Source organism: Salmo salar, chromosome 16 (assembly GCF_965601325.2).
Source record: "Salmo salar chromosome 16, fSalSal1, whole genome shotgun sequence".
NCBI lineage: Eukaryota > Metazoa > Chordata > Actinopteri > Salmoniformes > Salmonidae > Salmo > Salmo salar.
In genome coordinates this window covers 61,631,260-61,648,159 of record NC_138306.1, presented here as the reverse complement: position 1 = coordinate 61,648,159, position 16,900 = coordinate 61,631,260, and the positions used below count along the sequence as shown (strand labels likewise).

Sequence of the window (16,900 nt, the reverse complement as noted above, 5' to 3'; positions counted from 1 at the left end):
TGTGTGTGTGTGTGTGTGTGTGTGTGTGTGTGTGTGTCCGCACACAAAAACACTCTGGGTGTTTACCCTCGTTGCTGCCAGCCATTAGGGCAAAACACCTGACGTCAAATCACAGAGAGTGATGTCAAATGAGAGAGAGAGAGGGATTGAAAAACAAGACAGACCTGATCAGATAAAAGGCTATTAGTCTCCAGAGACGAAGAGACATCCCTAAACCTCTGCCTGCTACTTCTACTAATCTCTGAACACCTTGTTCACCTAGGATGAGTGCCCAGGTCATGGGGTTAGCTCACGTTAGCACACTCTCAGGTCATTGTGATAGGATTTACATTAGCATACATTAGTACACAGAGGTAAACAGAGTTGGTGCCCACGTGCCCTGGCCTGCCGATAAGGCAGGATGTAAACAAACACAGTGACTGTCCTGTGACCTCTCTATTTATGCAACCAACTGTCGTCTAGATAATCACGCAAAATATCTATCCATCAACAATGTCACCGCCGAGTCTCAAGTCCTTTGACTGATTGACAGTGACGGAGAGAGAAGAGGAAGTTCGGGAGTCTGTCTAAGGGGCGCCGTTTGTCCGAAAACAACCCGGTGGCATTCCAGGCAGACGCACATGGTGTCGGAGGATCTAAATACCTGGGATGGCTGAGTTGGTACTTTGTACCTAGCAAAACTGCCATGTTTCTCTCCCTCTCCTCCCACTCATTCATTGTGTGGCTTTGAAGTTAAAGATAAACCCCGTATTAGGCCTCTGACTAGCAAGAAGTCACCGAAGATATGAGGACACCTGCTCGTCGAACATCTCATTCCAAGATCATGGGCATTAATATGGAGTTGGTTCCCCTTTTGTTGCTAGAACAGCCTCCACTCTTCTGGGAAGGCTTTCCACTAGACGTTGGAACATTGTTGAGGGGACTTGCTTCCATTCAGCCACAAGAGCATTAGTGAGGTCGGGCACTGATGTTGGGAAATTAGGCCTGGCTCACAGTCGGCGTTCCAATTCATCCCAAAGGTGTTCGATGGGGTTTATGCAGGCCAGTCAAGTTCTTCCACAAGTTCTTTTTCCACATTTTGTTGTGTTACAGCATACATTTAAAATTGAGATTTTGGGTCACTGGCCTATATCCAATAATGTCAAAATATAATTGCTTATGGACATTTTTACAAATTAATAAAAGCTGAAATGTCTTGAGTCAATAAGTTTTTATCCTCTTTGTTTCGGCAAAATGTGCATAAGAAGTCACATAATAAGTTGCATGGACTGTGAAATAATAGTGTTTAACATGATTTTTGAATGACTACCTCATCTCTGTACCCCACACATACAATTATCTGTAAGGCCCCTCAGTCGAGCAGTGAATTTCAAAACATAGATTGAAACACAAAGACCAAGGAGGTTTTCCAATGCCTCCAACACCCAGTCACTACAAAGATACCTGCACCCCTCCTAACTTGCCGTAGATGGATTTCACCATGAGGACAATGGTGACTTTAAAACAGTTACAGAGTTTAATGTCTGTGATAGGAGAAAACTGAGGATGGAATGTAGTTACTCCACAATACTAACCTAAATGACAGAGAGAAAAGAAGGACGCCTGCACAGAATACAAATATTTCAAAGCATGCATCTTAAAGTAAAACTGCAAAACAAATTGGCAAAGAAATGTACTTTATGTCCTGAATACAAAGTGTTATGTTTGGGGCAACCCAACACAATACATCCCAGAGTACCACTCTTCATATTTTCAAGAATGGTGGTGGCTTCATAACATTATGGGTATTCTTATCATCAGCATGGACTAGGGAGTTTAGGATAATAATGTATGTTCAGTTGACCCGTCCCTCCCAGCAGCCTTTGCAACACAGACAGGAATTCAGAGCGTGACACCTCGTCATTGCCTGGCGTCTAGTAAACAACGAGCTCACTTGTTTTTCTGACCTGCGGAGCGACTAGTGACTAGCCAAATTCATGAAAGACACTGGCGTGGATGCCGCCTCCAAGGGACCCGCACATGGATGAGGCCTCACACACAGAGAAACAGTCACAAATGCTCTCGCTCTCTCTCTCAAATACACACAGTGTTTGATAAAAGTGCAAGCAACTAAAAAACCCTCACCTGTCAACATGTCTCCTGCACCTCAATGTTTAAAAGGTACAATGAGTAAATGACTGCCAAAACACTGACTCCGTGTGCCTTGCCCCTGAAACATTGGTTTGTTTATAGCCACCACAGGGACTATTCTGGGCCAAAAAACTGACACCGGTGACACCAGGACAGTCAGATGGACCTGGGATATGCCTTGGATGATTTAGTGATGTGTGCTTAGGGCTGCAGCATGTTTTATTGCCTGCCTGCCTGCCTTTCTGACTGAGGCATGGAAGGAACAGGCAGTGCTGACGTGTCATAAAAACACTGACAAGATGTTCTAGCTTGCTTAGGCTGGATACCTACATTGAGTACAGCATTCTCACAGCACTATCCTAAACAGATCTCTGAAGGAGTTGCATACAAGCTCTGCGTATTTATGAATGAATAACGTGAAAAGTGTTATTATAGTAGATGTACAGTACCAGTCAAAAGTTGACACACCTACTCATTCAAGGGTTTGTCTTTATTTTTACTATTTTCTACATTGTAGAATAATAGTGAGGACATCAAAACTATAAAATAACACATGGATTCATGTAGTAACCAATATATTTTACATTTGAGATTCTTCAAAGTAGCCACCCTTTGCCTTGATGACAGCTTTGCACACTCTTGGCATTCTCTCAACCAGCTTCATGAGGTAGTCACCTGGAATGCATTTAAATTAAAACATGTGCCTTGTTAAAAGTTCATTTTGTGGAATTTCTTTCCTTCTTAATGCTTTTGAGCCAATCAGTGGTGTTGTGATAAGGTAGGGGTGGTATACAGAAGATAGCCCATAATGACAAGAACAGCTCAAATAAGCAAAGAGAAACGACAGTCCATCAAATCAAATCAAAATCAAATTTATTTATATAGCCCTTCGTACATCAGCTGATATTCTCAAAGTGCTGTACAGAAACCCAGCCTAAAACCCCAAACAGCAAGCAAAGCATGTGAAAGAAGCACGGTGGCTAGGAAAAACTCCCTAGGAAAAACTCCCTAGAAAGGCCAAAAACCTAGGAAGAAACCTAGAGAGGAACCAGGCTATGAGGGGTGGCCAGTCCTCTTCTGGCTGTGCAGGGTGGATATTATAACAGAACATGGTCAAAATGTTAAAATGTTAAAATGTTCATAAATGACCAGCATGGTCAAATAATAATAATCATAGTAGTTGTCGAGGGTGCAACAAGCACGTCCGGTGAACAGGTCAGGGTTCCATAGCCGCAGGCAGAACAGTTGAAACTGGAGCAGCAGCACGGCCAGGTGGACTGGGGACAGCAAGGAGTCATCATGCCAGGTAGTCCTGAGGCATGGTCCTAGGGCTCAGGTCCTCCGAGAGAAAGACGGAAAGAGAGAAAGAGAGAATTAGAGAGAGCATATTTAAATACACACAGGACACCGGATAAGACAAGAGAAATACTCCAGATGTAACAGACTGACCCTAGCCCCCCGACACATAAACTACTGCAGCATAAATACTGTCCATCATTACTTTAAGACATGAAGGTCAGTCAATACGGAAAATTAAGAACTTTGAAAGTTTCTTCAAGTGCAGTCGCAAAAAACATCAAGAGCTATAATGAAACTGGCTCTCATGAGGACCGCCACAGGAAAGGAAGACCCAGAGTTACCTCTGCTGCAGAGGATACGTTCATTAGAGTTAACTGCACCTCAGATTGCAGCCCAAATAAATGCTTCAGAGTTCAAGTAACAGACACATCAACATCAACTGTTCAGAGGAGACTACGTGAATCAGGCCTTCATGGTTGAATTACTGCAAAGAATCCACTACCAAAGGACACCAATAAGAAGAAGGGACTTGCTGGGGTCAAGAAACATGAGCAATGGACATTAGACTGATGGAAATCTGTCCTTTGTTCTGATAAGTTCATATTTGCGATTTTTGGTTCCAACCTCTGTGTCTTTGTGAGATGCAGAGTAGGTGAATGGATGATCTCCGCATGTGTGGTACTGAAGAAGGTTAAACCAAGGCCTTATACCTTTTAAGGGGTTAATAAATGATGTTATGATAAACTGTAATCTGTGTGTGTGTTAAAACCTGTTTTGAGTGTTGTGACCTTCAGACAGTATCAGAAGGCGTCTACATTCAGACTCCTCCTGTCTGGATCCCACCGTGGTTATCTGGTTTTCCGAGAACACAAAGCTGCCACAGACCTGATGAAACCAACCACCTGTCAGAAGATGCTTACACTTGTTCACATTGTTATGACTCTATACTTGTGATGAAACACCACATGTCACGTGACTGGGGACTACCATAAGCTTCATAATAATGTAGCTTATGAAATTAAGAATGCAATGTTCTTTATCTCCTAACGTATTGCACAAGTTGACTGCAGGTATTTACTTAAAAAGTTGCTTCAAATATTAACATTTATTTTTTTTTAAATTCAAAGAAATTGTTTAAACAGTATTAACGGTATTGAAAAACCATCCTGTGGCTATTTACAAATACCCTGGTATATGGTATACCGCCCAAGCCTAAAGGTGATGTATTAAACATGTAATGCAATGATAATTGCTATTAAAACGTGCTTGTCAATAGGAGATCAATGTAAGTTTAATGTAAACAAGCCATTATAATCGACATTAATCTATATTGACAGTATTTAGACCCTTCGTTCTTCACTGTCCATGTATACACTCCGCCTGCGCACTGTGCGTAATTTCAGTGTGTAAATCGATCAACCATATTCGCTCGTGTGTCTTTTCTAATATAATTAGTATGACAGAGAATAAACACTTCTCACTTGTTTTATAAAATGGCTGGTTCCCAAAATCAATTTTGTCCTGCAGTGTCACGGTGCCTACGTACCCACCCACCACTTGTTTACTTCAGTGGTTTCAAAAGTCCAACATTCGTCACGCAGCAGGTCCGTTTTGAATTCATGTACCACCTACGTATCTTCGGTGGTAAACATTCGAAATTCAAGGGCGCCACAGCAAATAATCTCAACGTGTCCATTTCGAAATATGTTTTTCCCCCTCATGTGTTTTTCATTATCTCGTCTATCGCAATACACATGGCAGAATAGCAAGCTGAACAGTAGTAGGAGGGGGCCTATGCTGTACTAACTGAAATAACATTCATTTTTAACTCATTGCCAGTCCTCCATTCAGGTTTTCCTCTCATGCAATATAAATCCCCTTATTGTTGTTGACAGTGACAGCACCCTCCAGTATAAATGAGTGAAGCCATAAACTAAAATGTCCATGATCACCATAGAGTTGGACACATTTTTCACCCCAAACATGCCATCAAAGCATAGTCTCTAAGGCAGCCAGTCAACAAGCATTTAAATGATTTTCTCCCATGTCTAAAAATGTGTTGATTTAATTATCATCATGTTTCTTCACATAAAGAATGGACAAAGTTGTTTTCAGCAACATTGCCATAAGTATATGACCACTGCAGACCTCTAACCCTACCTTTACAAACTCTGACCAGCCATAAAATGGGCAGCTAAAACCACACACACACACACACACACACACACACACGCACACACGCACACACACACGCACACACGCACACACACACACACCTGTGACAGTGGTTGCCGCCTCCTTGAACCCCAAACAGACGTATGGCGCGACGTGTAATCCATGGAGGGCTCCCTTGCAGCTGGTGGCCGGCTTAAAGCTGACCGTGGGCAGGTCTTCGCAACAAGGTCCCTCCAGGTCCCTGTCCCTGTTCTCCATTAGGTTCAGGGCAATATAGTTCAGTCCATTCTGGAAGCCCGCAGAGGTCTCTCTACTCATGGGGCTGTCACATTCCTCGTCTGAGCCCTCACTGCTCCGCACCGACAGGTTATCCACCGAGCTGTGGTGTTTGGCATTCCCATGGGCGAACGAGGGGAACACAGGGGTGACGGTAGCCGTAGAGGAGAAGGTTTCGGAGCTGTGCCGCCTGCGCCCATGAGGGTCGGCCCGGATCACCTTGGCGGCCTTGTCAGGATCCAGGGGGTTGACGGCGCCAAGGAGGAACACCCCAATGCCCACCGGGAGGCCCTTCTCACCCAGGGATAGCCTCTTCTCTCTGGCACTGGGGCTGAAGATAATAAACAGAGTTAATATGCATTACAATACATGGTCTATTACAAAACATCCATAGATGTGATATAGAAAATATTTTATACTTATCATGAACTCAATCCACTTGAACTCAATACACTTACAAACACAACAAAGTGCCTGCCGTGCCAGGGGAATCTATTAATCCTATTCATAGTTTGAGATGCTTTTCTATAACGAGCCAAATAACGTTGCTGAATAACGTATTTATAACTGACATTATGGCTAGTCTTGAGTGTACCTTGCTGAGGTCTGAGGGACGAACTGGTGAGGAATGTTGGCCATTCCAAGTCCAAATGTCATCTCGGTGTACTCATCCTTGCCTCTCTGGGGGCACTTGGAATCCCTCTTCGATCGGAGATGGTACACTCCCTCCCCATCCAGACAAGGGCACAGGGATGACTCAGGGACCGTGTCCAACCGCCCGGCAGGGGTGTCTCCAGCCTTGGGTGAGTGCGAGACGATGTGGTGCAGGTTCACGTAGTCGGAGAGAGGGGAACTCGGCTGGCTGCCGATGGAGCCCAGAGACGACCCCTGGCTCTCATTGGATGCTGACGGGGAGGAGTACTTGGTGCTCTCACTGAAGTCTATGTTGATATACTCGCCCGGGCTCCTGGGTTCCCCGGGCAAGAGGTGCTCGTTCATGCTGGGCAGGATCCTAAAGCTGTCGAGAGACAGCCGGTTGGGTTGTCCCATCCTCCCCTGGTAGGACGTCAGGCTCTCAGTCCCCCAGCTCTGTCTGATGGCCGAGGGCACCGAGGAGTTGAGCGTGGCCGCATTGGTCATCACTGAGTAGTAGTCGTCTGACTCCCCACCTAGCGACTGATGGCCTTGGGGGCTCATCAGGATGTACTAGTCATCAGTGTCCCCCACCTCCTTGGAAGTCTGGTGGAGTTTGGTGGGGCACGGCAGGGAGTCTGCGGAGTAGATGGAAGGCTCACCACCCGGAAGCTGCTCCAGGAAGTAGTCCGGGGGGGTCTGCGAGGTGGTGTAAGCAGCGTTGCTAGGGGACATGTTCATGTAAGTCGAGCGGCTGTCAGGGATTTCAATGGACGACTTGGAGCTGCACCACATCCTCATGTAGCCGCTGTCCTCCAAGGAGCCTCCGCTGCTGGGTGAGTTGATCCGGTAGCCGCCCCCGTCCTGGTGGATTTGGGCCCAGGGTTTGATGATCTGCTTGGGAGCCGAGACACACATGGGGCTCATGGGCATGTAAGCGTCTGCCTTGCTGTTGTTTCCCCTGGGCGGCGCTGTCATCATAGGCATATAGCCATCGTCCCCTCCTTGGTTACCATTGGATTCGGGGTAGAACACCTTTGGGGAGGCGGAGATGGAGCTGTTCCTGGAGTGGTGGCCGCTGTTGGTGTCGTGGGCAGCCCACAATAGGGTGTACTCATCCAACGAGGCAGACGACAGCTGGGCGGGCACCCTCTGTTGGCGTGGTGTGGTGAGAGAGTATGTCCTCTTCCTGTACGCCTTCTCCGATGTCAGGCCCTCCTCCTGGCACGCCCGCTGTTGGTCATTCGTCCTGTCCATAATCATGTAGCCACACAGGTCGTTGGCCTCCCAGGAGGGGGGAGTGCTGGAAAGGGAGTCGTGGGTGTCACTCCTGGTGAGGGGTAGTAGCCTGGAGGTGTCGCCTGGGCTGGAGCTGTACTCTTCGCATAGCATGAAGCTTGCGTCACTGAGGGAGCCTGAGATGGAGGCGCTGAAGCTGAAGGGGCGGTGGACCGCATCAGGGGTGGGGAGGGTCCCACTCATGGGAGAGAGGCAGATGGAACTGCAGACTGAGGGGGGGGAGTTGGAGACGGGCAAGGAGCGGCTGTGCTGGAGGCTGGACTCCAGTATCCGGCAGATGCGTCCGCTAGAGAGCGTATTGGACCGGCTCAGGGGGATCCGGTTGGAGAGGGGACTGGTGGGACTCCCGCTCATAGATATTGACATAGACACTGGCCTGACCATGCTGCCATCCCCCCCATTAGCAGTCCTTATCCGACAGGATGTGAACTTGCTCATTGGGGATGTGGCCACTATGCTGTTTGTTCTCGACCTCCTCACCAACCCTGTCTGACTTGGGGGAAGATTATTCAAATTGCGTCTTGTGGGCACTGAAATGGGGTTGGTTCTAGCCGACTGACTCTTACTGCGAGGTCTGAATTCTGACAGCTCTTTCATGGCTTTCATCGCCTCCAGGATGGTTTCGTGGATGTTTTGCGCAACCACCGAGTCGTCAGCCTGCATCCAGAGCTCACCGGAGCCAGTGACAGCCGACCTACCAACCTCGATGAAGAAAAAGCTGTCAGAGTGGCCGCATCTCCGGATATTCATGAGCTGTAAACTGACAGCCGCAACCTCCGAGTTCAGTTTCACAAAGCTGATAGTCCGACTGGATAAGCACAGCCTAAACACCCCTATCAAATGTTTTGTTTGACCCAGTCCTCTGGACTTCAAATTCACTTGCCATACCTCCTTGTGAAAGGCAGTGGTTGGCGATCACACCGTAATTCGCCTCCTCGAAACAGAAAAGAGAGGTGGAATTAGACGCGGGACTGTCATTGACTTTCCCCTCTTCGATCATATCCGACAACACTCGAAACCAGCTCTCCTGCTCCTGCTCGTTTTCGGCTGCCACTGCAAAGTATTCGTCCTTGGTGTAAAAGGCGATGAGGTGTTTGTGCTTAGAGTCAGCTCGCTTGTTTATGCAAAGACATGAGTTCAGCAGTATCACCCTTTTAGCAGCCGACTTGTTTTTCCACTTCTTCTCGCTCTCGTAGTATTCCAGCCGGGCAGGAAAGCTCTCGTTGGGTTCTCTCAACACGAAAAAACGTCTGTGTCCATGCTTCTGTTTCTTTAGATATCCACATTTCTTAATGTTATTACTATTATTGGTCACATTAGACAACATCTGTCCTCCACTCGTTGGAGGACTCGCCATTCTGATGCGCACGCTTCACTTACTTTTAGAGAAGTTGTTTGAGCTATTTTCCAAAGCACCGAAAAAACGAATGTAAATCCGCTTTACTTATTCCATTACCCGACACAGGTATTCCCACCCGCTGTCTGCAACAGTTAAGCACCAAATAACACCACCGTGAATGTGCTAGTGAGAAAAACAACATGTGACGTTATTACATCCAGTTCTGGCTTGCAGTAAAAAGTAGAAGAAAACTACAGTCATAAAAGGCGGCGCAACCTTGGAAAGACGTGCCTGTCAATCTAGCCAATTCTGCCCAACTCATTGGTGGAATGAACGAACAGCTGGTAAACGGGACCCGACTCACAGCAGCCATATCCTTCCCTTCTCGTTCTTTTAAACCCGCCTCATATATTACCCGTTTTTCCTTTCCTTATAGTACAGCAGATATCACTGTAACGTAGGGTAAATGTATCAAAATATCCAATTAACGCCTCCTTCCGCTACATTGTAACGATGTAATAACCGAGTAAGTGTCCAAATGCAGGCGTTCTACATAGCCGAAATAGGCTAGGTGTTGCCTCTTGTATTGCACTCTGATCATTTTGGTAGAGACGGGCATAGCCTTCAGAATCGGTGCATAATATAGAGGATTACATTTGTTTTAGTTTTTTTTGCTGTGGAAATACAATAGGCCTACCCTGTATAGTGTGGGAAACTGTGAATGTTTATTCTTTATCAAATGCACAATATGTAGCTGAGCACTATTCGTATTGTTGTGACACCGCAGTGCATGTCATGGAGCGCCTCAATTGCTTAATAAGCATCGCCCTACTTTTAAATAACCGTGCGTTATGATATATTTTGCGGTTTGGGTATCCCTCTCCCTGTCCAGCAGTGAACTGCGTATCCGACCTCTATCTTCTTTCTACTCATGGTTCATCAACAAGCCTGCAATTTAAAGCATTTTATCTCCCAGATGGAACTGTGATAATTGTGTTTTTATGCACACATGCACATAGATAGTTTTTCAACAAAATCATTTAAATCGCTTGTCATACTGTGGGAATCACATTTAGGTTGGAGTATGGGTATTTAAATCGTGATAGTGATGACATGGATGAGAGGTGTGTTTTTCGGGGTTCTATTTACTTGGTGCGTCGTGAGCTTAGCTTCTATTGCGCGTAAAAGCCTGAAATGCTGCCACCGTCTGGCCATTTTAGATATAATAACTTTTTTTCTCGCGTGAAAAATAGTAATAGTCTCACCAGACTCTTCCAGTCTGGGGATGTTACATATAGGCCTACTGGAGCAACTCGACTAGATTTAATACAATTTATTTCATTTCATTGACTTAATTGGCCCCTTATCCCTATTCTGTTTTCTCTAAAATACAAATCTGCATGCACAGGTGACCTCAGTTAACACAACATTCTCAGTCATGGATAAATTATACCCCCTACTCCCATTTGGTGTGTAGGCTATGCATCATCAACACACTTGTTATTCATTGTGCTGTAAAACAAGTGCTTAATATAGGCTAACCTAAGCTCATGGTCCCTGCATAGAAAAACACCTGTTTGTAAAGCTACTGCTTTATTGATTTGTCTTATGGTGCAATTTACCCCAGTGTTTTACACAAAAGGCTCAGACTTTTCTGTTTCCATCTATGCGGGCTGGCATCCATATCTCACTGGGCCATGGCTCCAGGGGACCTGCTCTCACTTGGGGCCACTGGTACTTTTCAGCTGTCCTTTACATAACAATGGCTAACTGTGAAGTTCAACATCTTCTCACAAAGCAACGGTTTTGATTATGCAGAGGTTGTTGATTCTGCTCCATCTGCGCCCAAAGGCTGGCAGATGACGATATTGAGTTGTTTCTTCTTACCGTCCAAAGGGAGTGCATGCAGCCGGCTATACATTCGTACCCCCGTGGACTGGTTTGTACAGAAAACATTCTCCATTCAGGCTGCAAAGGGTTTCCTCCTTAACTAAATTGTATGGTGAGAAGGCAAGAAAATAAACGGGGAAAATATGCATACTTTCTTTATGAAACACAATTTTCCACACCCATGCTAGAGTGGCTAATGCCTAGGAATGCTAGTCTCGGATGTTGCGTATAGCATTCAGCCAATCAGGTTGCAGCAGCGTGTTGATTACCCCTGGCTGAACGCAGGGCGCAACATCAGGAAGTAGCATTAGCCACTCTAGCATGGTGGTAGAAAATAGTGTTTCATAAAGAAAGTATGGATTTTTCCAACCTTTTTTGTCTGCATTCTCGCCATTAAATAGAGTTAAGGAGGAAATCGATTCCTTTTCAGCCTGAATGGAGAATGTATTATGTACGAACCGGTCCACGGTGGATATGAGTGTATTGCCAGCTACATGCTCTCCCTTTGGACGGTAAAATGAAATGACTCAATATCAACATCTGCTGGCTTTTGGGCTATGCTCTTCACAAGTCTACACTGTCAGCCCTAGCTATGGAAACACAATTTCCCTAGTATAACATAAGGGTGTAAACACTAGAGTATCACTGGTGTTACAGTCGAAAAGCAGCATTAGTGTCTTTACAATAAGCAGGGGAGCAAATATTTGCCAACTCTTGGATCATCCTGCCAATTGTGGGCCACAATGCTAAATACTACCTACCTTTAATTTGACTTGTCCTGCTCTCTGAACTTTAATGTCACAGCCTCCCTCCACCCCCAACCCTCTAACAGTCATATGAAACCCCACTCAACACCCCATTTAACCCCCCTGTCCCCCAGGCTTAGCTGCCCTGATTGGTTTCATAATCTTAAAAAAAAATAAAAAAATCCCCCAATCGGTGGTGCCAAGCTGGGTGGGGGTGAGGCTACTGTAGAATGCTGCCATTCTATTCAGCCAATATTACATTTACATTACATTTAAGTCATTTAGCAGACTTACAAAGTGGTACATTCACCTTATGATATCCAGTGGAACAACCACTTTACAATAGTGCATCTAAATCTTTTAAGGGGGGGGGGGGGGGGGTTAGAAGGATTACTTTATCCTATCCTAGGTATTCCTTAAAGAGGTGGGGTTTCAGGTGTCTCCGGAAGGTGGTGATTGACTCCGCTGTCCTGACGTCGTGAGGGAGCTTGTTCCACCATTGGGGTGCCAGAGCAGCGAACAGTTTTGACTGGGCTGAGCGGGAACTGTGCTTCCTCAGAGGTAGGGGGGCCAGCAGGCCAGAGGTGGATGAACGCAGTGCCCTTGTTTGGGTGTAGGGCCTGATCAGAGCCCCTTAGGTATGGAGGTGCCGTTCCCTTCACAGCTCCGTAGGCAATCACCCTGGTCTTGTAGCGGATGCGAGCTTCAACTGGAAGCCAGTGGAGAGAGCGGAGGAGCGGGGTGACGTGAGAGAACTTGGGAAGGTTGAACACCAGACGGGCTGCGGCGTTCTGGATGAGTTGTAGGGGTTTAATGGCACAGGCAGGGAGCCCAGCCAACAGCGAGTTGCAGTAATCCAGACGGGAGATGACAAGTGCCTGGATTAGGACCTGCGCCGCTTCCTGTGTGAGGCAGGGTCGTACTCTGCGAATGTTGTAGAGCATGAACCTACAGGATCGGGTCACCGCCTTGATGTTAGTGGAGAACGACAGGGTGTTGTCCAGGATCACGCCAAGGTTCTTAGCACTCTGGGAGGAGGACACAAGGGAGTTGTCAACCGTGATGGCGAGATCATGGAACGGGCAGTCCTTCCCCGGGAGGAAGAGCAGCTCCGTCTTGCCGAGGTTCAGCTTGAGCTGGTGATCCGTCATCCACACTGATATGTCTGACAGACATGCAGAGATGCGATTCGCCGCCTGGTTATCAGAAGGGGGAAAGGAGAAGATTAATTGTGTGTCGTCTGCATAGCAATGATAGGAGAGACCATGTGAGGATATGACAGAGCCAAGTGACTTGGTGTATAGCGAGAATAGGAGAGGGCCTAGAACAGAGCCCTGGGGGACACCAGTGGTGAGTGCGCATGGTGCGGAGACAGATTCTCGCCACGCCACCTGGTAGGAGCGACCTGTCAGGTAGGACGCAATCCAAGCGTGGGCCGCGCCGGAGATGCCCAACTCGGAGAGGGTGGAGAGGAGGATCTGATGGTTCACAGTATCAAAGGCAGCAGATAGGTCTAGAAGGATGAGAGCAGAGGAGAGAGTGTTAGCTTTAGCAGTGCGGAGAGCCTCCGTGACACAGAGAAGAGCAGTAGATCAAGATCAATATCCCCCACCCCCCTTATAGAGCATCTGGCTATTGTATTTCTAACCCCACCAATGGGGTACCCCCCCACCCACACATCAGAACAGATTAAAAACAATCCCCAGGGGTGTCTAATAAGTGTTGTTCTCGGGTGTTATTGTTTATGGTATTGTGTTTGTGATCCTTGTGACGTTTGACCATTGCCTATTTTTCTGTTTTCGATTAAAGTGTTGATTCAGAGGTTTAAGCTTGACCACAACATGTGTTCTTGGCACTAACCACCACCTCTTATCAGACAAAAAAACATATTGTACTGAGGAGAGGGCTTATAGCTACGATACTGGTAATCACCAAGTGAAACCTGGCCTGGCTTGGCCTTTTTTCTGAGACAAACAGAAAACACAGTTTTGTGTAATTGTTTTTGGTGGCAATTGTTGTTGTTATTAACCATTAACAGTGACTTAAACCATTTGAATTGGTTATTTAGGAAATTGTTTAAATCCACAAACTGAAAAAGTCAACCTTGGGCCTCCTGAGTGGCGCAGCGGTCTAAGGCACTGCAGTGCTTGAGGTGTCACTACAGATCCGCGTTCGATGAGGCGTCGAACAATTGGCCCAGCGTCGTCCGGGTTAGGGGAGGGTTTGGCAGGCCGGGATGACCTTGTCCCCTCATGCTTTAGCGACTCCTGGGGCAGGCCACGCGCATGCACTCTGACACGGTTGCCAGTTGAAACATTGGTGCAGCTGGCTTCCGGGTTAGGTGAGCAGTGTGTCAAGAAGCAGTGTGGTTTGGCGGGGTCGTGACGCATGGCTCTCGACCTTTGCCTCTCCTGAGCCCTTACGGGAGTTGCAGCAATGGGACAAGACTGTAATTACCAACTGGGGAGAAAAAGGGGTAAAAAAGTAAATGCTGACTCACAGCAAGCTGTAAATACATACATGTTTACAGAGAACGCACATCGCTCACTGTATAGTGCAGTGTTCCAGAAGAAACAGAATGTACGCACTCTCTCCCTCGCTCCCTCAATGCTCTCTTACCCTGTTTTGCTCTCTTGAATGGTAATGTTTTTCTGTTTCTGTTTTTTTTTTATGTCCCTCCTTCAACCCCCTCTATAATCAAAAACTTTTCCACAAAAGTAGTGCTATGGTATTTTACTAGTCCTGTACCTGTTGGCACTCCCACCCCCAAACGCTCGTTCAAATCCCTCACCCTCTATATTCACGTGTTCTCTCCATATACTGTTTTATGATTCAAATATATATTTTTGTCTAGTCTAGCAAATGAATTTGTTTCTTTGTTTTTGTCCTTCGTTCAACCCCCTCACCCTCTTTATTCACGTGTTCTTTCCATATACAGTACCAATCAAAAGTTTGGTTGGATTTTTCTTTATTTTTACTATTTTCTACACTGTAGAAAAAAACTATGAAATAACACATATGGAATCATGTACTAACCAAAAAAGTGTTAAACAAATCAAAATATATTTTATATTTTAGGTTCTTAAAAGTTAGCACCGTTTGCCTTGATGTCAGCTTTGCACACTCTTGGCGTTCTCTCAACCAGCTTCACCTGGAATGCTTTTCCAACAGCACTTGTTGGCTGCTTTTCCTTCACTCTGCGGTCCAACTCATCCCAAACCATCTCAATTGGGTTGAGGTCGGGTGATTGTGGAGGCCAGGTGATCTGATATTTGTATTTTATTTAACTAGGCAAGTCAGTTAAGAACAGATTCTTATTTTACAACCCCGGCCAAACCCTCCCCTAACCCAGACGACACTGGGCCAATTGTGCGCCGTACTATGGGACTCCAGATCACGGCCAGATGTGATACAGCCCAGGATCAAACCAGGGTCTGTAGTGACGCCTCCAGCACTGAGATGCAGTGCCATAGACTGCTGCGCCACTTGGGAGCCAACACTCCATCACATTTCTTCTTGGTCAAATAGCCCTTACACAGCCTGGATGTGTGTTGGGTCATGGTCCTGTTGGAAAACAAATGATAGTCCCACTAAGCGCAAACCAGATGGGATGGCGTACTGCTGCAGAATGCTGTGGTAGCCATGCTGGTTAAGTGTGCCTTGAATTATAAATAAATCACTGACAGTGTCTTTTATTTTATAAAACTTTTATTTAACTAGGCAAGTCAAGAACAAATTTTTATTTACATTGACAGCCTAACCCAGCCAAAACCCTAACCTGGACAACGCTGGGCCAATTGTGCGCTGCCGCATGGGACTCCCAATCATGGCCAGTTGTGATACAGCCTGGAAACTAACCAGGGTCTGAGATGCAGTGCCTTAGACTGTTGCGCCACTTGGGAGCCCTAAGAAGAATCTCAAATGTAAAATACATTTTGATTTGTTTAACACTTTTTTGGTTACATGATTCCATGTGTTATTTTATAGTTTGATGTGTTCACTATTATTCTACAATGTAGAACATAGTACAAATAAAGCAAAACCCTTGAATGAGTGGGTGTGTCCAAACTTTTGACTAGTACAGTATGTGATAACTGTTTTATGATTTGAATATATTCCTCTCTGGGTGATTGCCAGGCAAAGCCATAGAAGAGGGAGGAATGTCTTACCATGATGATCATTCACAATGTTGCTAACCCGATACATGTAATCTTCACAGAGCTGAGTAAGGCAGAGAGGGGCCTGTTAGCCTCACAGCTGTAGCATGAGGCTGTGTTCCAAATGACACCCTATCCCCAATATAGTACAGGGCTCTGATCAAAAGTTCTGCTCTTGGAAATAGCGTGCCATTTGGGATGCAGAGATGCAGCTGCTCTGCTCTGCCACCCCACCACCTGTCACAATGCATAAATCCACATGATTACCCAGCATACAGGGGAAGTCTTGAGAATATTGGGCAACGTTCCCATTAGGTCCCTTAAGGGTTTCGGCGCAATGAACCAAGAGGTTCACGGCACGATGCCATGAACCACAGCGATGCCGTGAACCAAGACGTTGTAAGTTTGTAATAAGGGTCGTCTAAAGGAGACCAAAATGCGGCGTGTGAAGTGCTCATATTTACTTTTAATGAAAACACTTTAAAACGACCAACAACAGTCCCGTCAGGTACAAACAACGAAACGGAAAACAACCACCCACAAAACCCCATGAAAAACAGGCTGCCTAAGTATGGCTTCCAATCAGAGACAACGAAACACACCTGCCTCTGATTGGAAACCATACCCGGCCACAACATAGAAAATACAACATAGAATGACAATCTAGACAACCCACATAGAAAACAGAAAACCCAAAATACATAGACAAAAACACCCCCTGTCACGCCCTGACCAATCTACTATGGAAAAATGACCTCATTCTAAGGTCAGAACGTGAGAGTTTCTATCCCAGGTGCGGAAACATTAAATAATAAACACTGTTTGAATAAATATACACAATGTAATCATGTCCACTACCATTCAAAAGTTTGGGGTCACTTAGAAATGTCCTTGTTTTTGTCCATTAAAATTGGTCAGAAATACAGTGTAGACATTGTTAATGTTGTAAATGACTT

The 16,900-nt window shown here is 46.0% G+C and overlaps 1 pseudogene across 1 annotated transcript; it reads right to left on the bottom strand.

The window, feature by feature from the left end:
- Positions 1-2,986: 2,986 nt before the first annotated feature.
- LOC106574341 (insulin receptor substrate 2-like) lies at positions 2,987-9,451 on the bottom strand (annotated as a pseudogene). The gene is made up of 3 exons (XR_014380942.1): positions 6,476-9,451; positions 5,706-6,211; positions 2,987-3,469 (listed from the first exon to the last, which is right to left on the bottom strand). The product of XR_014380942.1 is annotated as an insulin receptor substrate 2-like (transcript).
- Between the last annotated feature and the right edge of the window lie 7,449 nt (positions 9,452-16,900).